This window comes from Marmota marmota, unplaced genomic scaffold (genome assembly GCF_001458135.2).
Source record: "Marmota marmota marmota unplaced genomic scaffold, marMar, whole genome shotgun sequence".
Taxonomy (NCBI): domain Eukaryota; kingdom Metazoa; phylum Chordata; class Mammalia; order Rodentia; family Sciuridae; genus Marmota; species Marmota marmota.
Genome location: NW_026000057.1, coordinates 6,754,731 through 6,780,777, shown reverse-complemented (window position 1 = coordinate 6,780,777; position 26,047 = coordinate 6,754,731). Strand labels below are relative to the sequence as shown.

General features: G+C 37.7%; 1 long non-coding RNA gene across 1 annotated transcript; it reads right to left on the bottom strand.

Moving 5' to 3' along the window:
* Positions 1-12,229: 12,229 nt before the first annotated feature.
* LOC125619760 lies at positions 12,230-18,673 on the bottom strand. Its single transcript, XR_007351343.1, has 3 exons — positions 18,555-18,673; positions 16,474-16,546; positions 12,230-15,710 (listed from the first exon to the last, which is right to left on the bottom strand). It is a non-coding gene; the product is annotated as an uncharacterized LOC125619760 (long non-coding RNA).
* Positions 18,674-26,047: the final 7,374 nt, after the last annotated feature.

Here is a 26,047-nt window from a genome sequence, read left to right as displayed (position 1 = left end):
TGTAATATAAAATGCATTGCATTCTGCCATCATGTTTAACAAATTCGAATAAATAAATAATAAAACATGAAGTCAAAAACAGATTTGATGTACAAACACTTTGGCAAAATGTTTTGCAATTTCTTATGAAATTATATGTACACCTACCCATGACACAGCAATTTCATTCTTGAACTTCCAAGAGAAATGAAAACATAGTTCCACATAAAGACTTGTACAGGAATGTTCATAGCATCTTTATTCATAATAGCAAAATCTAGAAAAAAACTCAGATATCCATCACCAGGATAATAAATAAATGAATTACAAAATATATTCCTATAATGAGATATTCTTCAGCAAAAAAGAAAACTATTGATATACACAACCTATATGAATTTTGCAGACATTTTACTGAGCAAAGGAAGCCCAACACAAATGAATACATATTTTATTATTTCATTATATGAAGCTCTAGAACAGGCAAAAGTAACAATGAGATTGCTTGAGAGATGAAGGGAAAAATTTATTGGAAAGGGCAATTTTCTGAGATGATAGAAATATTCAGAATCTTTCTAGGGGTAGAGATTACATTAGGTATGCATTTATCAAAGCTCATGGAATTGCATACTTAATATTTCTTTATCTTACTGTATGAAAATTGTATCTTCAAAAACAGTAAACAATGAACAATGGATTCTCCACTAGAAGGAATCAGGGATCAATGGGAAAAGTCTCATTCCAGAACTGGAGTAGGAAAAAATACAAGATGGTATTGATACTATTTTACTAGAAATTAATAAAGTGACCAGAATATATTCTGGACAGAGTCCATCAAAGGGATGCCAGAACAAAATTTCTGCTTTCACTTCTACCCACTATCAAAAACAAGTAAGTCAGTGTCTTGTAAACCTGTCAGATAGCCAAGAACAAAAGAAACTAAAATTGAAGTAAAAAGTCCCTCCTAGGAAATGCCTTCAACTTCTATAATCTTTTGCAGAAGAAATAAAATTTATAAGAATTTTACAGACTAACTGGGATGGTGTTTAGAATCCCCAGTTCTACTCCCAAAGAGAATCTGCACGTGGACATCAAAACTTTTCCACTGACATTGGCTAAGTGCTCATGCAAAAGTTTATAAGCAGTGCAAGAATGGAAGGCAGGAAAACCCAGAGAAACCCTCCATGGCGCTCAGGCTTTTGTTATGCACTTGGTAGAAACTGTCTGGAACTGGAGGAAGCCCAGAAAAGCACAAAGATATTCCTTGGAGGAGGAACTGTCCTGTAATGAAAGTGTGTGAGCTCTTCTGACCTGCTCCAGCCACGACAGGACATAGGAAAACCCTTACAGCTGCTCTAAGCATTCCCTGAATACACAGCCCGGCACTTCAACAGTGTGGGCAAGGCAACAGAGCGGAAAGAGGGCTCTCCAGCCACAGAAAGCCGAGAGGCAGAACCGAAGATCACTGGGAAAGCCTGAGCAACATAAAAAAAATGGAATCTATTTTATAAAGAGAATGAAATTCCCCTTGGTTCAGGAAGCTGAAGAGTGTTTGTTCAAAGAAGTCTTGCCCCACGGAAGGTAAAGTAATGACTCATTCCTGAATCATTAACCTAATGGTGAACTAAATCTAATTAAAACAACAGTAAATTACAAGCACGGCTCAACTACAGTTTAAATGGATTGCTGACAGAAGAGAAGAAGAAAAGAAAAATAAAGATTTTCACTTTCCTGGGCACGTTATATCATTTTCTTTGGTTTCTTCTGTGTTTGTTTGTTTGCTTGTTTGGACACACAATGTCCTGCATGCTATCAAAGATTACAAAACACATAAAGAAAAAATATCTTTTTACTAAAGTATATAGAAATGGATTCAGAGGTGACCCAGAGGCTAAAATCCTATGACAGATACTTTCAAATAACTATGATAAAAATGATAAAGGGTCTAAAGGGAAAGGTACAGAGAATACAGGACCACATGGCTAATTTTGCCCCCCAAACTGAAACCCAAGAAAGGGCCAAATGAAATTGCTAGAAATAAAATATATAACATCTAACAATTCTTCAGTTCTTCCCTCAACTTATCAACAGACTGGAAACATCAGGGGAAAGAATCAGTAAACTTGACAACAGATCAATAAAAGTCACCCCATTTTAGCACAAAAACGTGAAAAAAAGTAGACTTAGCACTGTCCAAGAGTCTAAAGTGTAATTATATTTTATATTATGAATTAAAGTTTAATAAAACTTTACAAAAGGAAAAAAATACAACTTTATAATAAATAAACCCAGTAGAAATAATATTAACCAAGAATTCAGAAAGCATCATCAACATTGTGATAAACCAATATGCGCCATCTGATATGATAGATGGAGAAGAGCAAAACTTCAATGGCATAACTGCCCCAAAGCACTTAGTCTGAATCTTATGGTAAAGAGTAGATGAGATGAAATTGAAGGTTATTCTGAAGATCATTGAGCTATATTTTTCAATGTTTTAAGATCAAGAAAGGTAAGGAAGTCTCACAAATTAGCCCATATATAAAGTAACCAAAGAGACATGAAAACTAATGCAATTAATGATTCTGAATTGGATCCTGAATAAGGAAAGATGCCTATAAAAGTCATTATTGGAAAACCAATTAATATTAAATATTAAATGTGGATTGTATGTACTTAATATACAGCCCACAGTCCACATTTAATATTAGTTAATTTTTAATATATACCAATTATCTACCTATCTACCTAAATGCTAAAATTTCTTGTTTGATAATTGAACTATGGTTATATAGGAGAATATCTGTATTCTTAGTATGGCCAGTTACATGTATCAAACTTATACTCAAATTGTTCAAGGTGTGTCTGCTTGTGTGTGTGTGTGTGTGTGTGTAAATATATATACATACATATACTTGCATATGTATGCATGTTGCATATACACATACATATATAAATGCACACAGAATAACTAAGGAAATGAGACAAAATATAAATATTTGGTAAATGTGGATTAAGCACTTTTGAAATTCCTTATGCAATTCATGCAGTTTTTTCATAAGCTTGAAATTATATCAAAATACAAAGTTATCCCCAAAGAGCATTCTTAAAAGAAAACATTGCTCCAGAAAACACATGTTGCTTGATAAATGGTTACAAAGCAAGTGGAGAAGTTCTGTGGCCAAGCAAGCAAACTAGAATTTCTTGGGTGGTCAAGAACATGGGTCAACTTTATAGATTCTGAAATGACATTGGCCTGGAGTTTGGGGACTTTAAAACAGGAGGGGACCTAGGCACTACCATGGTCCACCCTCTTCCTTTTACAGATAGGAAAATTGAAGAGAGGTGTGAAACCCAAGCTTCTTTGAGGAAGGTCACACCTTCTCAGTCGCAGTCTTGGTTTCTCATCTATCCATCATATTACCTTCTCAAGAACTCAAGACTGTTCTAGCAGCCTCCTTCTCATTCTCCTCCTCTCTAAACCATTCCAGAGTTCTAACACCATAATCTGGGCAGTCTTCACAATTTGCCAGACCCAAGGTGTGTCTGCTTACTGTCATGACTTTTCTCATAGAGGATGATCTCGAGCACTAAGGAAAGTGGCCCTGGCTCCTGGAGGCAGCATAACTCTTCCTCTTCATCCTCAGCTTCCAAGTAGAGATTCGTTTTAATGACTGCCCCTCCTATTTTTATTGACCGGCTGTTGAGATTTATTGAATACTAAGTGTATACTTATTACTTCTCTATCACATTGATAATATGACTTATTACTTCCAATTTAGTTATCTCCTGATTAAGAACTCTTGAACTAAATAAGGGTGGGGTTTGTGTATGGGAAGGGGCAGACAGTAGAAAAGATTGGTACTTCTTTTCCCACTAATACAGGCACTCTGTAATATGTGACGTGTGACCCCACTGGTGGACACAACATACCAATAAGGAGAAATTTTGGATTCTAATCCCATGTTGATCTATAGCTAGCCTGATTATTCTCCACGACCACAAGGTAAGCCCTAAACCTCATACTGAGATTCAATATAAACTTCTTCTCTGAAAAAATATTTTGTAGCAGTGACCCCACCAAAGGTCTCATAATCTATTCTTCCTATATGAAGGCTGGTTTGGCCACCAGTGTAATAACTATTTCAACCACAGTATGCTTTGTGAGTACATTGCTTATAATAACTTTTAATACCTTTTCCTAAAGAATGGTTCACCATTAGCAATGTCTTTGCAGTTACCCTACACAGTTGGGCTAAGTCTAAGAGATAGTAATGGTTCTCTGTTAAAAACCATTTCATTCCCATACCCCTCTACACTCTGCCACTTCCAAATCAGCAGTGAGCACATTTTTTTGCTTCTTTTTCACGTTTCTTCTATCTTCCTCTATCATTTAGTTCCCACTGAGAACTTTTTGGTATCGACCCATTATCACTTCAACTTGGGAGAAAAAATTTTACCTGGCTAGAATTTGATGAGCTGATATTCAAAGAAAAAGCAAGAAGGAGACATTGAAGAAGAAATAAAAGGAGGTATAGAGATACCAAGTCAGACATTTCCAACCACCAGAGGCACAGAAATGGAGCTGAACATTGGAGTGGTGAGGGTCTTTGCAACCAGAGACATCCTGGGCTTGTGGACTTCTTTACATTCTATATGTAGCTATATATCTTACATAGCCATTCTCAATCACATTTGTTAAGTGAATGACCTCTCGCACGTATATGCAGATGTGACACTGCTCACCTGTTATTGGAACTCTGCGAGGAACACTATTCTATTTTGTATTCTATTCAGCACATTCCCCTCCCCACCCCCAACACAAGGTGCCACCTATCAATCAAGGACTTTGTTATCAGACAAACTTGACTTCAAATCCTGCTCTACCCTTACTACATCTGTGACAACAGGAACATAATCTCTGTAAGGTCCAGCCTCCTTTGTCAAGGTTAGGTGAGATAATATGAAATTCAGTTGCAAATAATTTTCTGACAAATACGAGTTAAGTAAAATACCTTTCTCTCTTGTACTTCGTTTTTTACTAAATCACAACATGATACTTTGTACATATTCCTTTATGAAATGAATATATGAGAATGTCTTAAAATGTGTGTCTTTATATGTGCCATAAAATAAGTCATAACACTCTGCAGTAGCTTGCCACACCTAATTGCATGACCACAAGGATACAGCAGCCCTGACCCTCACACAAACCTTCACTTTTAACCCTGGCTGTCTGTACCCAGAGAGACTGTGCACCCTGGAAAAGTATATTCTGTTCAAGGATTTTCATTGTTATGTACACGTCTTCATTAGAATACTTGGTCTATATCCTAACAACCCAGGAGCAGATTAGCTCCTGTGGCTACTATCCTGCATTTAATGCACTGGTGCCAGAGTCTACCCTGGGGTTCCTCCAGGAATCACAGCACTCTGGAGGTCCAGTGCTATTCCAGAGACCTGTAAAGAGATGGTGAGAGAAACCAAGTTCCCATTCCAACATGCCCCCAGCCCTCGGAGTAGTCTAGAGCCAGATGGCCTGCATTCCAGGCCAGCTCTTCTGTTTACTTACTCTGTGATTCTGGAGGAAGTTATTTAGCCTTTCTAAGTCTTAGTGTTCTCATTTGCACAATAGGGATGAGTGTGGAGCACTTGTTAAGGTTTGCCATTGAAGGTTCGTCGTAAGGACCAAATGGACAGATATATGGAGAGCATGTGATCCAAAATCCGTGCACTAGTGACTTAGAACATGCTCACCATTGATATCCTCATGGCGTTTGGCATACTTGGTGAAGTTCCCAGGAGAGCTCAGAATCTACCCAAGAAACTTGAAAGCTTAGTCTGTCCTTGACTGGTCATTTCTTAACTAAAGACCCTTGAGTGCTGTTAAGTCTATATATACCTAGGTCCTCACCAGAAAGCATTGGTATGTCTGCCTCATCTCCTCATTTATCACCAATGCTGTTCTGGAGTACAGGGCCCAGTTGGTATATCACAGATATCAGTGGTACCACATACCTTGATAATTCACAGATAATTCACTCTCAGAAAGAACACTGCTAATAAGGACAGAGAGATAGAAGTATCATAGGTACAAACGGGACCCTGGGGCTGACCCACTTTACTTCTTCCTTAGAAGTTTTGTGTTTAGGTTTAGAACAGAGATTTGCAGCCTGTGGGAAGACGGTGCCCAGAGCAACTGCAGGTTGGTATTCAACAGTGGACCAGTGGCTCTGACCACTGCCGCTCTCATCCTGACACATGTGACAGAGGAGGCTGCCTTCTCTGTTAGCACCATGACACCATCACAGCAGATGCCTATGCACACTCATGAGGACTGGGTTGTGACGTCCCCTGCACAGTTTGTTAGAGCAGCCAGAGTCAAAGCCTTGGGAGGGCTCCTTTAGAAAGGTATTTGAAGGATAAGTCAAGTTTTTTGTTTTTAAAGTTGTTTTGGATTTTCAATGACCCACCTGCCACCAAAATAGAAATTTCCTTCATTCCAGAGGCAATTTACTTTCTTCCAGAGATAGGTGATAACATATTAATCTTTAAATTCCTTTCTGAGAGAGAGAGAATAAATACGTAATAAGTAAATAAGTACATACAGACATTCATGTACTGTCATAGTACACTTTAGGTTGCTATAACAGAGTGCCACAGACTGGATAATTTATAAAGAACAGAGGTTATTTCTCATAGTTCTAGAGACGAGGAAGTTCAAGACCGAGGTACAGCACTTGGTAAGAGCCTTTCTGCTGTGTCATGATATAAAAGGAGACACCCCATGGTGAGAGGTTCCTCTTTCTCTTCTTTCTTAAGAAGAGAAATCCACTCATCCCCTTATGTGGGAATCCTACCCTGATGACCTTATCTGACCCTAATTATCTCCCAAAGACCCAACTTCTAACTACTACCAACATATGAATTTGAGGATTAAAGTTCCAGCACCTGAACTTTGGGGGTCTAACTGTTTAGTGTGTGTGTCCATCTATGTGTGCTATGCAGATACTGGTGCCTGTATAGACAGCAGAGTGGGAAATCAACGCAGCTGTCCAGGAAACCATTGACCCTTGGTCTGAGGGGCCTGTCTCCCTGTTCTTCAGTGTGAAGTTTCATAGAGAAGAGCAGAACTTGGTGAGAAAGAACTCAAAAATGAAGAAAATAGAACACAAGCAGACCCCATGCAAAAGCCAAGAGAAAGTACTGGAGTCCACGTTTCGGACAGGAAAGATAGAGCACCAAGGTCACAGACGTCCACTGCAGCACTCGGAGATCTGAGTTCATTTATCATTGCCCTTTCTGTACCGAACAAAATGGCCTAGGACCTGGTGTTTCTGGAAGTAAAAGTGCCTAAAACATCTCTCAGTTAAAAAATAATAATAATATAGACTCCATTAATAAAATATGTAAAGAGAAAAAATCCAAATCCCACAGTAAATAATCACAATATACACACTCCAGCCACTGTGGCTAATTATGGGAAATAAGGGACAAAAATTAAAGAAAAACAGAACAATATATTCAACAGAAAATGCCATCCTTTGAAAAATCCAAAGTTCATGTACCTGCTTTGTGATTTTAATCCAGGGCAGAATAATCTATTAGCTTCAATGAATCAAACAATACGTATAAAAAGTAAGAGGCTTTATTTGGCTTTGGAAGAAAAAAGTGGAAAGACAAGAAAAACTAGACACTTAAGACAGAGGGGGTAGGGAGTGGTGATATGCATTGTGGAAGGCAGCCCCTCTTCTCTGGTTTCATTCTGTTGGTGGTGTAAAGGAAAGCACTGTAAAAACTTTAATGAAGGAGTAAAACTCATTTTGAAACTTTTTGCATATGCTTTGTTCTTCTCCCAGAGCTAGTCAAAACTGCATCCCCACAAAAAAGAAACAGCTCCCATAGCTGACCTGTGCTAGCTCATTAAACATTTACCTTAGTGACCACATATAACACAGTCCAATATAAAAGGAACTTTCAGCTTTACCATTTATCTAGTGCACAAATGGCAACCCCAAACTGCTAAATGGCAGAGGACCCAAGAAGTCTTCCCTGATGCTTTGAAATCAAATGTCCCCTTCTCTTGAAATGCTGCTAGAGTATAAACGGACAGCTGTCTCTGCATTGCCGAATAGCATCTCTTAGACTCTTAGTTTAGAAGTTTTTCACTGAAGACAGCAGAAACCACCATCGCCAAGTAGCTGGAGGAAATGGCTTCTCAAATAGAAGGGAATGTTATTAATTCCCAAGATAGAGGTGTGCTAAATTCAATGAAATCAGTTTATAAATTTGACTTTGTAATGAACCACTAAAGGGAAAAAAGAGCCAGCCGTTTCCCCTAAGTCAATAGTTAACACTGGATACCTGAAATGCCATGCTACTTCCATAGAACAGTTTAAGTAGCTGGTGGAAATAATATTAGTCCATTATATCATAGGACTTAACAAAGGTGCCACACTAGTGAGTCTTGCAAATACACACAGAATAAACACCCAGGAAAAAAATCCTTGGAAAAGTTGGGAAATAGAGACACTTTGTGTCTAATTAATTTAATCAAACATACAATTTAATTTTTTCTTTCCCTGAATTGCCTAGTTTCTTTCTCTAAATTAATTTTTCTTTAATTTTAATTTTAAAAATTAAAGTAATAATGATAATAGAAATAAGAAACTCACAACATTATTTTTTTTTTCCTTTCTGATGTGTTCTGCTGAAGAGTTTTTTTGTCAGTCACAATACTATCTACAGCAGTAGAAATGCTGGCTAGATCAGCTTCTTTCTCTTCTGATTCTAGACTTTAATCTGGAAAGAAACGAGCAGGGAAAGTGACTGGCTTTGTCTTTCAAGGTGGTCTGTGGTCAAGCCCAGAATAAGACCAATCACTTAAAATGGCAGTTATTTTGATGCAAGATTCACCTGAATATTCTCTGTGGGATTCAGTTATTAATAGAGTTATTTACTCACTGCTGTGATTTGGATCTTACATGTCTAACAAAGACCTATGTGCTAAAGTCTTTACTTGGGAAGTGGTGAAGCTTCTAGGAGGTGGGGCCTCGTGGGAGGTCCTTAGGTGGCTGAGGGTGTATACTTGAAGAGGACTGTGGGCCCCAGGCCCTTCTTTCTTTCTTGTGCTTCCTGGCCATGAGGTGAACAGGTTTGCTCTGCCACATGTTCCCGCCGTGATATGGTGTTTTGCCACAGGCACAAAGCAATGGAGCCTGGTGATCAGGAATTGGAACTTCTAAAAGTGTAAGCCAAAATAAGTTGGGTTTTCTCTTTATAAGTTGATTTATCGCAGGTTATTTGTTATAGATGAGAAAGCCGCCTAAGAGTCTTACATAATAACAAAGTATACCAGAGGAATTCATTTCACTTAACATATTTGCCTCTTTTGGGACTCTATGACCTGACCAAGAGCAACATCAACCAGCGTTTGATTTTTGCAAATTTCTCTTTCCTAGTCTTTTCTGGGCTCCATAAAAAAGAAAATATGAAAAAAAATATGAAAGCTTAATAAACTGTCCTCTAATTATTTATGACCTTGTCCCTACCAATTGCATTTAGGAGAATAAAATTTCAGTTTTCTGATAGTTGCAGCACCCTTTGGCAAGTTGGGCACCAAAGAATACACTAGACAAGGTTGACAGTGGAACATTTGTAAAAGTAAAGATAACCTCCTGGTTACTAGCAAATGGAACATTTCGGTTTGAAAGCTTCCGAATACAGGGACAGTTATAAATTCTATACGAAAATAAAAAAGAACATATAATGGAGGCCAACAATCAAACACAAGAACTAATTTAATTAGAAAGAGGTAAGTAGGAGAAATGGAGTTCTTTATCGAGGAGGAACCTAGCTAATGTAATTTGAAACATGGTGCTCCATGTCTATGAAATCACAGACTCATAGGACTAAGAACTGGGGAGCCGGAGTGGCCCTCTCAGTTCTGCTAGACTCTTCTGAATCAAGCACCAAAGGATTAGTTGGCTCTTTTTTCAGCTATATTCAGCAAGTCTTAAATCAACTCTGATTATTTCTGTGGCTTAATATCCCAGGGTGAAATATACTTTCCCTGTTCCTGCAATCAATCTACACTTGAGAAAACCAAAATAATAGTAGGTCCACTTAGCTTAATGTTGTACCTTTCTTCTAAAGAGTCCAAAATATTTTCTTCCCATTTCTCTTTAAAACAAATGATGTCATTTCATATATGAGAAAAAGACATCACCACTCTTATTTTATAAGTCTAGAATGGAGGCCCAGGGAAAGGAAATAAAAGTCATGCTCTCCTTCCTTTCAGAGAATGAATGTTCACGCATATCAACTCGGCATGCACTTGAGTATTGTCCCTTGTGTATTCTTTGGTGCCCAACATTACTTGCCATGAGTTCACAGAGTATTCCATAGCTAAACTAATACCCTAATCCTTGCCTAATCCCCCTGGATCCTTTAGACCTAATTTTCTGTGCTACATTTTTACACACCCCCCCGCCCCTCCCCCCACACACACTCATCTAAATGGCCTTTGGGGTGTGTTCATACTGACCAGTTTCATTAGTGTTCTCATTTTGAACATTACAAATCCACATAATGACCACAAGGTTAGAAGTCCAGTCTGGGATCATGAAACAGAGCAAAGCTCACTGGCCCATACTGAGATCAAATGCATAAACTTAGTCTTATTAATGTCTTTATTAATAAAGCTAACCAGTTGCCCTACGACAGGAACCCAATAAAAAGTAGACTCAGTGCATCTTATATCTAATGAGCAGCTCTCAATTCTATTGAGTGGTAATATAACAATTGACATTGAAAATTACCACAGTTAATTACTATATTTTGTGAATCATTAATTTCAAGAGCTCAATCTTTAAACAAAATTATTTTATATTTTGTAACAAATGTGTTGCTTATAATCCTATTTATTGATCTAGCTCAGACTGTATTTCCCTGATTTGAAGTATTTCGTTGTAAAGATATGGCGAATGAGGCATTTAGAGAAGTTAAAGTACTTGCTCAAAGTCACATGTTAATAAAGTGGTTAATGCCAATTGGAATCCATTTCAGTTTGTCTTAATTTAAAGTTGTTCATTTTAGCCAGCATACAATATACTTTGTAAGAAATTAGCGAATGTTAATGAATGATTACTAAGCATGAAGCACTGGCTAAGCGCTTTGTAATTTCATTATCTTATTTGAACTCTCAACAACCTCGTGAGGACGTTATTAAAAGATTTTCCTCATTTTATAGATGAGAAAAACAGCAACTGGGAGTTAAGGATACAATTTAGTCTATTTTTATAAGTAAATCTTGCCTTATGTATAAGAGACTGGGGAGTTATGTACAGAGTTTAAGGATAGTATTTATGTCACTTGCTCATACACTCCTTGCCTTATATAAGCTGTTCCATCACTACAGCTTAATTCCTCTGAACAAAAGCATCGTATCTTTAGCAATTGCAGCTAAAACATAAATAATTCTAGGGAAAAAACAACGCACTGTCTTAGGTCAGCTATCCAAAGCAGACACTCACACAGGGATTTATATGGAGGATACATCACACCTGAGGGGACAACGGGAGAGGGCGGAACAGGGGAGCACAGGACAGGAATTCTGGGAAACTCCAGCCTGACTCTACAGGAAAACCAAAATGTAAACTTTGCCTCCCAGCCACCCTGACCCACATGACAGCTGGGCTTTCCCAGTTCCGCACCTCTCAGTTGCTCACAGTGGACCACTCCAGAAGCATGTACATTCCTAGATTCTGTTTTTTTTTTAATTTTTAACATTTGTTCTAATTAGTTATACATGACAGCAGAATGCATTTCAACTCAATGTACACAAATGAAGCACAACTTCTCATTCCTCTGGCTGTCCATGATGGAGAGTCACACCGTTCGTGCCATCATACATGTACCTAGAGTACTAATGTCCATCTTATTCCACCATCCTTCTCATGCCCACATCCTTTCCCCTCCCATCACTCCCCTCTGCCCAATCCATAGTTCCTCCCATTCTTCCCTTGGATCAGCAGCCACATATCAGAGAAAATATTTGGCTTTTGGATTTTGGGGATTGGCTAATTTTGCTTAGCATCATATTCTCTGACTCCATCCATTTACTTACAAATGCCATAATCTTGTGAACAAAAGAGGCTCCTGAAGTGACAGACTGTACTATTGAAAGAACCCCAAAGAGGAACAGGGACCCAGGGGACTTAGGCAGAGCGTCAGTGTTATCTGCGTATGCATTAGCTTTTCCCTAGGAAAAAATACAAATAATCAGGGAAGAGGGTATATGCTGAGAGGTTCTGTTGAAGACAGAAGAAATAGCCAACTGGGATCCACAGCCTGAGAAGAGCATGGGACATTGAAGAAATGGTCCTGAGGGCAGTGCCTAGTTCCTGCCTGGGAAAGGGCCAGGCTGGGAATAGAAGTGAGAGAAGGAAGAGCACAAAGTGAGAGGAAACCCAATGCAAATTTAACCTTCTTAATTTGACATCTGTGAACTTCCTTTGGTGGAAACATTTTCAAAACATTCCTGTGATCTTCCAAAGAGATTACTATTCAAACCCATGCATCTCTTACAGCCACTATAACTCCTAATGTGGCCTTTTTCGAAAATATAAACTACAGTGTATTATGATCATGAGCAGAATTCTCACAATACGGAAAAACAAGAAGAAATTTCAAAAGTTGTTCCTTTCATTTCCTGCTGACTTATTTTATTTGTTTCTTGCCAAATCCGACTGCTCCTCATAGAAGCCAACATTTAGAGTTGGATTTTTTTTTCCTCATCCTAAAATCTCCAAATTATGGAAATGGTATAGTCTACGTGATAGTAGAAAAAACACACTTTGTACCTGCTCTCAGAAACTCCATTACATGTGCACATTAATCATGTTTGGGATGATTTATTTCTACATTCATGCTGGCCAATTTTATTAGTGTTTGGTTTGGCTGACGGGAAGAAAATCTGCTTTCTATTTCACCTCTGTAAAAAGAAGAGTTAGATCTATGATGGCTTATATAAAGGCTATTCCTCAGCTTTATTCCTTAATCTCAGGCACTTCCGTATCGTCTTTATTCTATATCTTCTCTCAGCGATAGCCTCTACAAAATCTCTTAATCCAGGTCTGTTCAAGTTATATTTTCATTTTGTTTTCCAACTCCTACAGAATGACCAGTGCCATACAAAAGAAATGTTTCATGCTAACCATGTGGATCTTGTCACAATTATTTCCGACTTCGTTATTACTTAGTCCTTAGCACTGGCCTTCGATAATTTCCTACTCAGACTCCTTATCTGTGTTCCCTATGACCACTAAGTGCCCCCATAATCCCAGCCCTCAAAATTGCCTTATTTTGTTTGGCCACTGGCCACATAGGTGGCCATTTGTCACTCTCAAATAAAGCCACATTCCTTTGGCCCACAAAAGCAAATGTCCGCCATCTTTTTCATTGTTGTTCAACCCCTAGTGTTCACAAATCTTTTTTCCACTTCCTCTCCCCAAAATATTGCCTCAAACATTGCAAAATGTTCAACAACACATTTATTTGATTTTGTATTTCATATTTACTATTATCCCAGCCTCCCTGGGGGCAGAATTCACATTCAGTAATGACTAAATTTTTAGTACCAAATAAGAGTTCATCTGCCTGAACACTGACTAACTCTTCTTGGATGTACTGTAACCCTTGGCCATACTATTTTGATTTTCTTTTTCATGTGAGGACTTATGGTAGAGTTTCAGAGATATTTTTCCCCACTTCCAAAGTTCAAACTTCCACCTTTTTTAGCCCTTATGCCCAATAGCATGTAACTTGATAAAATTCTATCTCTCTGCTCTATCTTTGTATCAATGCTTCAACTTTATAACAAATATTTGGCTGACTGGTTTGAATACCATTCATTTATACTCAGTCCCTCCGAGCCTTCCTTACTGTAAATCTACATGAATAATTAAAATGGGCTTAGTTTCAATTAACTCAAAATGTTAGAAGTTATAAATTCTGCTGTCCAAGTTACTGACTTTAAATAGTGCAGGCCATTTTAAAATATATAGATGAAGAGAGTAGGCAATACATTTTTTTGGATATTTAGTCTATGCTGAAACAAAGGATGAGATTTGAAGCTGAACTATTTTATAGTCTCTACAAATAGTCTTAGAGCCAAAGTCAGAACTGTATATGAAGAGGTGGTGTTTCCAATGGCATATTGGATGTAAAACTTTTGTCCTTGTACTCTTCTTTATGCTCTACTTCATCTGACAAATAATTAGTGACAAGAACTATTACTCCATGGCTATGTAAGAAACGGGCCTTTGTAGAATGGGTAAGAGGGGAGGGCCCAATTACAGTGTACCATTTTGGATTATGGACTCTGAAATCAGACATAGGCTAAAGTTCTCATTCTCTGACAAAGGGCTCTGAGCCCAGGGCAAGTAACTTATCCTCTTTATACTTCAGTTTTGACATAGGAGGGCAGCACTAGTACCCACTGCATAGAGTTTTGTGAATATTAAATGAGATAACTGGTATGTTATGTTTTGGACCTGGAATGTCCCCCAAACACTCATGTGTTATACGTTTGGTCCCCGGTGAACAATGTTCAGATGTGGGGTTTGGAGAAATGATTGGATCATAAGGGCTTTGACCTCATCAGTGGACCAGTTCATTGAGAGCTAAATGGAATACTGAGAGGTGGTGGAGGCTGTGGGAGATGGGACCTGATTAAAGGAAGTAAATCACTGTGGACATGTCCCAAAGGGCATTTCTTGCCTCTGGGGTCTCTCTCTCTCTCTCTCTCTCTCTCTCTCTCTCTCTCTCTTTCCCGGATGCCATAAAATGAGCAGCTTTCCTCCCCTATGCCCTTCCATCATGTGGTCTCAAGCCCAAAGCCATAATGGAGCCAGCTGATCATGGACTGAGACCTCTAGAACCCTGAGCCCAAATAAACCTTTTCTCCTCTAATTTGTTCTAATCAGGTATTTTGGTCACGGTGACAAAAAGTTGAGTGACACAGGGTATAAACTGTATAGCTCCATTCTTAGAGAAATCAATGATTACTAAATGATTAATAAATGAATAAGTTAGCATAACCATTAATCTAGAAGCCATATAATATTTAAATCTCAATGAAGCTCTAAGCTATAAGTGAAAAATATTATGAGATAAAAGAACTTTGGAAACTATTAGTAGAAAAAAAAACCCAGGCTAATAAATAACTTATTTATGCAAAATAGACAAAGCTTGATACCTACTGATTCCATGTTCTAAGATCTTCATTAGGTTGATGACCATAGACTTTATCATCCTAACTAGGACCTTCTGGATAGTGAAGAGACCACTATTAATAATTTTCCAGGACAAAAGCATAAACAAAGGCAATCACAGGCTGGACCAAGACCTAAGTCACCCTTTTGTTGCACACATGATATGTCGTGTTCTGAAATTAGAAGATTAAGAGAAAAGACAACCGTGTAGCTCTGGGATTTTTCTCTGCAATATAAACATCAAAAGCTTGACTCTTGCTTAGAAACTAGTTGATACAAAAAAGAAAATTACCAAGATTCACCTAGAAATGGGAATGACATTCAAAAATAACAGAAAGGACTTGTGGAAAGCATGCAAATTTTAGTTTCAAAGTCCCAGGGCAAATTCTGGCTGCGCATTTAATCCTGCATGTGACCTGAGCAAGTGACCCAGAGCATCTAAACTTCCGTTTCCACCTGCAAAAAGAAAAGAGTACTGAAAATACTACCCAACCATCATGATAGATCAAAGACACATTATGTCTTATAAAACATAAACAATTTAGTCCCATGAATTGATCATTAAGGGGAATTTATTGAGGATTCTATTGTGATTCTTTTCCTCTGAGAAATGAAGAAGAAACTTGCTTATGAGAGGCAATAACTATAAGAATAATGAATGTGAAAACTCCACATTTCATCGATGATTGTTGAACTGATCCTGGAATCTAGTTATTATTAAATCTGCGCCGCCTTCCACAAAATGTTGCAATTAAGTCAAGAAATATTATGGTCTCACATTTTTCAAAGTGAGTCTTAGAAGTAATTAAATCAAAAAGAAATAAGTTGTCCTTTAAGACACCAGTTTTAAATTGTTTTCTTCGGAGTCTGGGAATAGATTAGGGAGAACTTGATGAAAATGTTTCCTGTGCCACTAATTCTTCTAATTCCAAGGTTTTCCATCTTAATTATCTAAGGGGCTTTTAAACACTAATGATGTCCTGCCCAAACAAGTCCTAATCTCTGAGGCTCTGAAGCAGGGGCCTAGGTGTAGGTATTCTTTGAAAGTTGCTAAGGTAATTCTGATGGGTGATTAGAGTTGACACTATCACCAAATGAGAGTTACAACTGGAGTAAAGGCTTTCCTCTCTCTCTCCCCTAAAGCACCACTCTGTAACCCCAGCTCTGTGCATTCCTCCCTAACCCCGCAGATGCCAGAATACCTGCACCTTCAACCTACCTCTTTTAATTTTTCCTGATCAAATCCCCAAAAGAAGTAGATCTCTGATAAATCCATTCACAACAAAGGATGACTGTTAATAAGATTTAAAGTATTAATCCTAATGGCATTCACATTTTAACAATGAGCTAAACATTAATATAACTAAGGACTACGTCAAAGGTGGAAATAGAAATATCTGGGTGTCAGGAGGGGATTTCTGAGCATTTTCTGGACTTTTCTAGTATCTATAAACTCACACCGAGAAGGTCTTCCTGTGCTTAAACTTATAAAGTAAATAAATGTAAGTATCAAATCATGAATAAAAGGACTGCTACAACTCAGTTAAATATATATATATATATATATATATATATATATATATATATATATATATATATATATTATGTCAGACAGGTTTTTTTGTTTGTTTGTTTCTTACCTTCAATTGCATAATCCTGACAGAGAGTTAAGAACTGTTATTTCCTTTTTCTATATGAGAAATTGAAGCCCAGAGAGGTGAAGTTGTCCTTCGGATCCAGAGGTGAGATTATTACCTCCATCTATGGGACTTCAAACCTTTACTCTTTCCCCCAATCATCTTCCCCAAAGATGACCATTGCATTTGATAAGTGATCAAGGCTGTGATTAAGTGAATCCAGAACAAAAAAGGAAAAATCCTATTGGGAAGGTTGATAAATCCTGTAGAAACATGGAGATGTTTTTGCTTATTTTTTGTTTTCTGCATTTTAAACCCCACCATTGTGGGGAAATGCAAAGCAGGAGCAAGCCAAGGATGATTATGATGTTTATTCAATCTCCACTGTTTCCGTTACCACTTCAGGAATGATGGGAAGCTTAGTTAAGTCCCATCAACTTCCCTTGGCAGGACAATCTTGGTGACAGTGTAAGCACTTCATTCAGAATAATCTTGTGAGGGAAGAAGCAAGAACTGCATTATCTCAGGAATGAGAGAGGAAATTAGTGATTTGTATATCATATATCTAAACCAAAGTGTTAAAGAACATCTAGGTACATTTGATATTGTATTGGCTTGATACTTTAGGTAAGATATCATCCATTCACCCAGGTAATGGTTTGATGCCAAACAAGTCAGCAAGAATCTTGGCATATTGATCACTTTTAAGAATAACTCACTGAGTGGAAAATGAGTGGAAATTTCTTATAAGATGATAAACTGTGTTCTTAGTTTTTAAGGCTGATTTAAAATTTTGAATTTAGGTGTTTGATATCGAATTTCTTATTTGTTGTTAAGAATCAAACTTTAAAGTTACATGTGAAATGAGATGAGCCCAATTATGTATTACATTAAGTGCTAAGGTTAATGTGCACACATAAGCAGAGTGATTGCTAGACAGAATTATTTAGAAAGAAGGGAAGGAAAAACCAACAGAAAATAAGAGGAATGGAAAAAAACATAACACACTACCTGTTGAACAAGGAATAAGTTCCTCCAAGTGTACTTTTCTTTCATGCCAGAAAGATCAAAGTGTCAAAGGGTGGAAATAACTTTGGTCCTGTTTCCAGTAAGGAATCAGGAGGTTGGGTTGCTTAGATGGAATACCTCGAGGTGTGGTTGGCTTTTCTTGTACAAAGAGGTAGAGAAAAAGTGGTAGAGAATGACAACATCCAAGCAGCTAACATGAGTAGACGGAAACAGAGGGTGTGGCAGACTCAGAGTGTTGAAATAAGCTGGAAGAACAATTTCAAACTGCACAAAGACATAGCAAGGCTGACGTCACGCCGATTCACAATGAGACGAAGGCACTGAACGTTGCATCTGTGGCTGAAACTAGAATAGGAAACTCTAGAATGAGCGATGACAGAAATCTCAGTGATATATCACAAAGCTGATGGCCTTAGGAAGAACCAGATGAGAAGCAGACATCAGGGAGGCCACTGGAATGAACCTGTGGCAGGGGGCCAGCGGCAAACATGCATAGTTTTAGTGACATTTGAACCTTCAGTGACCACACACCATCTTTATGTGAGGGCAGAGCTTATGCCCAATGCCCTTAAAAGTCGAGAAGTCCTTTGTCCCCCTACCCCCCCCCCAAAAAAAAAGAAACTCAAAACCTTACCCAATAGGCAAACAATGCTGAGAGTTCACTTCCTCCAGCTCTAGAGTTGGGCTTCTCACTCAGGATGACCTGTCTACCGCCAGCCACTGAAGTCAGGAAGTAGTTTATTTTCGCTGAAACTGAAGGGGGAAGTTAAAGAGAAAAACAGCTGCAACTTGATCAATCCAGGAAAAGCAGGTATGAATAAAGACAGCAAAGTTAAAGGGAAAGCCAGCTCAGATGCTCTGAAAAAGTTTGCCCACCAGGAAGAGATGAGGGTGACAGTGTTATTCATTCATGTTCAGTAGGAAAGGCGAGGCTTTGTGGCGGAGGTCAAGGTTAGCTCTAGGAGTCCTTGGGGGTGTGAGGAAGGGAGACTGCTTGAAAAATCAAAGGAAAACCCATTGAATCCCTGGATCCTTGCAAAAGGAGCGAGTGAGTAAGGAGGAAGGTGAGGACAGGCCAGAGAGAAGGGAGAAGGAGGGAAAAGAGAGAATTTTGGAGATGGAAGGCAGTGAGTGGGGACAAAGGAGAAAAGCTGCTTGTTTCAAATCAATATTTCTCACAGAGGATGTCGAGTTTCTCCAGGGATATTCCCAGGGGAGTCACAGGCCTAGAGCTATGACACTGCTAACATCTGCTAGGCAAGAGTGTCTTTGGATTCCCACGAACCTCGTCCTCTGCATCTTTTCTCTCCCAGCCCCTGTGGTGTGGTCTGCACACTCTGCGTTCCCTCCCCTGAAAACCTCCTGCTTTTATCTCTGCCTCCGGAGGGGCCACGGAAAGGAAAAATGTCACCTGCTTTTCCTCCCAGCAGCTGAATTATTCTTCCGTCCTTTTATTTTGATAGCAAAGTGGTTCAAGGTATGTTCCAGGGCTGTGGAAATCCTCAAAGGGATTACAGAATGAAAAAGTTTTGAAAATCATGCTCTAAATAGAATCGGAGACGAAAACCTGTCACAATGAAAAATTAAACTGAACTGCCTCAGATAAAGCGAAGGAGCAACCAACACTTGGCAAGCCAGGAGAGGAATGCATCTCATGCGGGACTGGTAAGGAGGCAGTTTCCTGCCAGTGTCAAAGCCTCTTCCCACCTGGCATGTGCTGAGGAAACACGATGAAAACAATCCAAGTGTAACATGCAAACTCTAAAAAGAGAAGTATGGGTTTACTCCTAAATTTGAAATGTACTGTCAGTAACTGAATTTATCACATAAATTTATTTATCACATAAATTCAGTGGACTAACGAGTCAGACCCTCTCCTTATATGAGTCTTTGAAGTTGGCGACCTTCCAATAATCAATGTAGTCTAACGAACCCAGGACAAAACCACCATCACTCATGTTATGTGATCTTGAGAAACTCATTAGTCATTCTTTCTAAGCATTGGTTAATTTGTTAAGTGGATTTCATCACAGAGATGTGGTAAAGATTACGATTTTTAAAATCATTATTATTTTGTGTACTAAGTCGTATAATCAGTATTTAAATGCAATATCTCATTCATCTTCCAACTATCTTCTAGTAGGATGAATGGCTGGGTAGATGGATGGATGAATGAATGGATGATTAAGATGAATGAATAAAAGTAATTATCAATCCTTACTTTAGGGATGAGGAACTGAGATTTAGACTAAATAATTTATGTAAGGTCTCATGATTATTGGAGTATTCTCCTTTTACCTTATTATACTATTTTCTGTAGCCTACTCTGCCAGTCTCTACTTATTCTACCTCTTCCTCAGTCCTTAAAGTCCTACCAGGTAACTCCCATCCCTCACCCAATCACTCAGAGTTCTCAGATTCTTTTCTTTTTCTTCCCCAAATCTATTCTCATGCACAGACATAAAAACCCTTCTATTCAACTCAGCAAACAAATAATGTCCAAAAGTGATGTACTGAGCACTAGCTTAGATGCTAGAAAGGCAGGATAAAATATGGTTCCTTACCCTAAAATTATTCACAAGTAATAACATTGGGCCTAAAGCCTTGAGTTGCAGCCCACATCACCAACTCCACACTGCCCTGACCTCCGACCCCCAGTCTGCTCCTCCATTCTCACTCCCTCTGAAACCTTGCAAAGAAAATTTGCTTTGTTTTTTAGTAGAAAGTGAAGAGATGCTGGTGTTCCAGCATTGGTGGACAGGTCTATGAGAATATTTATTTAGTGCTTTTGAAACTATACTCCTTAGTTGGGCTCTTGATCTGCCTGATCAGGATCAAGTGATTTAAAAAGCCAAATGACAATTGGCTTGTCATGAACAAATATGCCAAAGTACTTAGAGGCATACAGGTTTCAAATGAGGGCTAGACTTACACTAGGAAATGCTCCTTTCAAGTGGAAATATAGCTGCCTGGGGCAGAGGACTTGGGGTTCAGAAAGCCTGGTGTTTCCACATTAGCTCTGCCTCTCACTGAGAGTAGAACTGTGGGCAAATTGATTAACCTCTGAGCATCATTTCCCTTTGATTTGTAAAATGAGCACTATACTACCTTTGTCTCATGGTTGCTCCAGCAACTCAATAAGATAATTATGTAAAGCACTTAGACACATAAGTGGTCCATGAATGGTAGCTGTTATCACTATTATTTTCTAAGGGGAAATCAACTAATCAAACTTGTGAAAAGAACCTCAAGATTACCCTGTTCCTTTTGTCTTTCAATTCAAAGACCTTCTACACAGAGGCTTTCTCTGAGTTTTCACACCACACTTTTTTAAAACCCATGATGGACAACTAACCTCTGTATTCTGACATTGCCAGAATGTTTTTTTTTCTGCTTAGTGGACTTTAATTATTACTGAATTACATTAGGATTCCCATGTAATTACTTATTAGAGCTGCACAGTGCCAAAATGAGTCACCATGATTCAATCTGCTAGAATGGCTACCAAGGAAACTGTGCATGAGTTTCCATCTTGTGAAGTATTTGGTCACATGAAACCAACTTCACTGAGTAACATGAGCTACATCCCCCTCAACATTATAAACAATGGATAAGTAGTTTAACACACCAAATAGAAACCTAAGAGTCAATATGCATTTAGGGTCTATTGTGGACTTTTTCAGTCATCTATGAATTAAATTAAAGGTATTATATTTGAATATATATTTAAATATTCACACATAGAGATGTATCTTTTGATTTTAGGGAATCCATAGGAAAAAAAAAGAATAACTAAAGCTCATTCAGATAATGTATGATTATATAGTATTAAACAGATATTTCAAGTTATATTTGATTGAAATGTTATCTTGGAATCTATACAGCATACATAAAGTACCAAATCTATCATATATTTCCAAAATAAATCCTAAAATAATTAACAAAATCTCTTCCCATGATTGAATTGTTTCTTGGAAAATAATTTGAAAACTCTATCAGTACCTATTCTACAGGTCTGTTTTAAAGTAAGCATGTAAATTAATACGACATCAATGATTCCAGATCTTGGGATTCAAAAATAAGAGTAGCAAAAATAAAATAGCATGATTTTATATATTGCTTAATTCCATAAATATGTCAAAATCGTCTTCAAGTTTCAGTTGTCTTCAAGTTTCAGCTGGGTTTGTACTGATATGGCATCACAGAATATTCCTGTAGGAACCCCTGAATTTGGATCCCCTCTGGTCTCTGCAACACAATGTCGAGGCACCACCTGAGTGAAAGGAGGAAGATGTGTGTCAAAAGGCAGAACAGGAGGCACTGGAAGGTACTGAGAACAAACTCCCTGGGGTCAAAAGCAGGTAGAACCATCCTACAATTCCATTCAATCTGAAAAATATATGACTTCCATGAACTGTATTTGAAGCCTTTTTATGAAGTGGGTCAAGATCAGGCACACCAGTAAATGATTTGGTTTTGCTTTTTTTATGTGTTTTCCAGGTACCTCCCCTCAGAATGTATAGGATTGCATAAATATACAATTTTTTAAAAAATCTACATATCTATGACTTCAGCTGGCTCTCACTGTTATGTACTGTATTTTCTTTCTCTTTTTAAATCTTAAGTACATGTTGACATATCTGAAGGCACTAAATTTGTTTTGTGTAATCAAAGAATGTTATTGCTTGAAATCTCATTAATAAAATTTTTTATAATACCATGCTTTTATATGATTTATGAATGAGAAAGGTATCGTTTCCATTTGTTTCAAAGGTGACAGAGCCGAGGTTAAGATTTAGCTGTCAAGTGAATAGAGGGAAGAGAAAGGTCTGGAAGCCCTTCCTTTAACCCCTCCCACTCTGTCATTAACATAGGGGGAACCTTCAATCACTCTTAGCTCTTTTCCTCCTCTCTCACTTGTGAATTACATGTGTTTCTATTTTTACTTTTCCTGCATTTTCTTCATCCCCACTAAATGCCAAAGTGGAATACAAAAGGGAAATTTGCTAATAGTTTGGGGGCTGAACTGATGCTCAGTTTGAGTGGATATATTGGGCTATAGGCATTCTCAGTCAGTTCGTCTTTCCATTCTTCATTTCTTTCCTTTCACGCTGCTGAAACCACCCCTTTGAGGAAACCCTAGGTCTCTGGAGAAGGAGCTTAGGTTTTCATATCAGTGACACCAACCCCAGAGTCTCAGAGCCCCAACTTACCTTCTTTCCTCATCTTTTAATGAAGTTATCATATTTATTTCATAGCACATTTACAAGCAATAAATATTGTTAACTATTTAGAAGCAAAAACAGCCCTCTGATAAGGACATAGTCAGTGATGCCTTTGTTAAATGGTCCATAACTGTTATCCCCATGGGCACCTTGACCCACCATGGAACTCTGTTTATTGACACTGATTTTAATGCTGCTTTTGTCTTAATATTATCTTTTTGACTGCTTCATTACATTACTACATAAAATCAGACACCAAAAAAAATGTGAGAATGCATTTTTTTAAACTAGAACAAGTAATCTACAAAACGTTTGATAAAAAATGTAAAATTTATGTCATGCTTGTGATAAATCTGGGAGGCCTCCACTCCCTGATAAGAATATATTGCTCATGCTTCTTTAATTTCATCCTTCTATTCAATATTCAAACTCCAATTTTCACATAGGCAGGGGTTTTGAACAACTCCCCCTTCCTCAAAATGTAGTGTAATCTTTTCTTCGTATTGTCACATCATTAGATTGTAATGGGGTGAAGAGGGAAACAGGGTCATGTGTGAGTCTTTAAATCTGTTCCAAATATGTAGTTGAAAGCAGTTTTTCAAAATTAGTATGAAGAGGGGCTTGCAAAATATTTTCTGAACTTCTTGAGAGAAGTTAAATTTGGGGTGAAATTTGAGTTTTTTTGTATGCCACTTGTATTTTCCATCTGAATTCACCAAAGCGTTCTAATTTAGGGTTCTAGTTTGCAGCTGAACCAAGACCTCTACTCTGGCCAAGTAGACTGGTTGGATTAGGTAAACTGAAGTCCCATCTAGATAAAGTTGCCCTGAGGGACATGAAAAGCCACTAAGAAGAAGTCAGGTAAGCTGTGAATGGAATCTTCTGTGTGGAATAAATTAGCTACAAAAAGCCCCAGGTGGCTTTTCCTATCTTCCAAGAAGTAACAACGTTTCATTGTTATTGAATAAACTTGTGGGATTATTTTAAATGACAGAATCAACTTTACATATACACTATATAATTCATTCCATCCTAGCAGGAAATGGCCTTCAGTGTTCTCTGGGGGAACCCTGAAAACATCTGGATAATCTTAAAATCTTTTAATATCAAAAAATTGTAATTACCCCCAAATTTACTAATGTCCCACATTAATTTCCCCATGTGTGTGTCTGTGTGTGTGTGTGTGTGTGTGTGTGTGTGTGTGACAGAGAGAGAGAGACAGACAGACAGACACCAGGACTTTATTCCTTTGTCAATGAAAATTTTAAAATTGCTTAACAAGAAATTCATTTTGCCACATATCCACAAGCTACAGCTCTCAGTGTGGTCCATGGAAATTCAAAGAAGGTTTATTTTTGCCATTTTTCTTTAAGGTGGTCAGATTTCCTGATTTTAGAGATGCTCATTTTTTATAAATTTTCTAATATAGTTTCTTTTTGTTTTGAATGTTGAGCTGAAATGCTTTCATAATGCAGTGAGCAGTGCTACATGATTATTTAGGTCCACCTCTACATTGTCATTCATCACTACTGGATAGAAGAATTTGGACACACAACACACGAATGTGACATGGGTACAAAAGCATATCTCAGAGGTCTGGGATCTCTGAGTGAATGCTATGCTCAGTGTAGTGCTAACTCTGGAGAATTCCCAGTAACTTACACGTGATGTGAATCCTGTCTTGACCTTTTATTCCACATACAGGTTTACCTCTCCAAAAGCGATATGGGTTCTTTCTTCTCTTTTGTAGTAGAATAGTAGAAGACTTCTACTCTTCTTCTTTTATGTGTTACTGCCTGTTGGTTCTTTATTCCATTGCTGGACTCATTCTATTTATAATTGTTCAATCTACAAAATGTTAATCTCAAAAATTTATCTTTCTTCTCTTCCTCCCTTGCTGTGTCTCAGCAATTTTTGTGTATTTATTCTTTTTGTTTACAGTACACCTAGAGCAGTATTATTTTCCTGTGTGGCCCATATTTGAATTCCTTTATTTTCTTAAGTTGATTTACTGTTCTTTGCTGAATTCTGAGGCCCATAATAAAGAGGAAAGCTTGAGTATCCTGGATGGTGGCTGAGTCACCAAGTTTCATTTGTTACACTTTTTTTTTTAACTTGGGCAAGTCTAAAGATTACTAGCCTTTTTGGACTTCAGATTTTGGACCTGGAATAATTGAAATGTTCTGTCAATGGATTTCAGTATGGGCAATTAGTTATTCCTTCTAAAAAATTTTGAAAGTGTGAACTGTGTTCATAATACAATTAAAATAATAAATATTTAATGATGCCTACTGTATTTAGTGTGCTGTGGGTACAAAGATGACTTGGGGTTCTTTATCTCAAGGACTTTATTGAGAGATATGTCCATAGAAAAGGGTAGTTAGTAGACCATGGTAAAGGCCTTCTATTTCAAGCATATTTCTTAGCATAGCTACATTTTATTAACAAACTATATTGAAATGGTGGTAAATCAGGGAAGAGAAAATAAGTTTTCAACATAATCTGGTCTTTCTGGAACTACAAAGAATTGTTCAAACAACTTTAAACAAATGTACAAAGTTAATGCCAGTCATCAAATCTATATTTTTGAGGAATAAAAATGTCAGATCTATATTTTTGAATTTTTTTCTTTCTTGTAAGTATGCACTTTGTTTCATTTTAATTCATATTTTAATCTTGTTTTAAGTGGAGGAAAGGCAAAAAAAAAAAAAAGAATTGACATTTGTTAGACATCTAGCCTGTACCCAACATGATACCTAGTGCTTCAATGCTATTATTTCAAAAAACACTCTCAACAATTCTCCCAGGCAGGTATTGTTATCCCTAATTTAAGGATATGGGACATAAAACTGATAGATCAGGTGATCTGTCCAAAGTCACTCAACAAGAAAAGGTTAGTCAA